Here is a 217-nt window from a genome sequence, read left to right as displayed (position 1 = left end):
AATATTATCATCAACATAATAAAGACACCTGAACTCGGTCGAGACCAGAAGCCATATTTGGTAAGACCAGTGGCCGAGTCCGAGACAAGTCCAAGTCCAAATTCTACAGAGTCCGAGACAAATCAGAATCCATAGAAAAATGGTCTCGAGACCGGACTCGAGTACTACAGCCCTGGAACCAGCATCTTGATATGCCACACCTGTGAGGTGGATGGAT

Source organism: Etheostoma spectabile, chromosome 1 (genome assembly GCF_008692095.1).
Source record: "Etheostoma spectabile isolate EspeVRDwgs_2016 chromosome 1, UIUC_Espe_1.0, whole genome shotgun sequence".
NCBI lineage: Eukaryota > Metazoa > Chordata > Actinopteri > Perciformes > Percidae > Etheostoma > Etheostoma spectabile.
The sequence above is the reverse complement of the archived record's forward strand: the minus strand, read 5'-3'. Positions refer to the sequence as shown.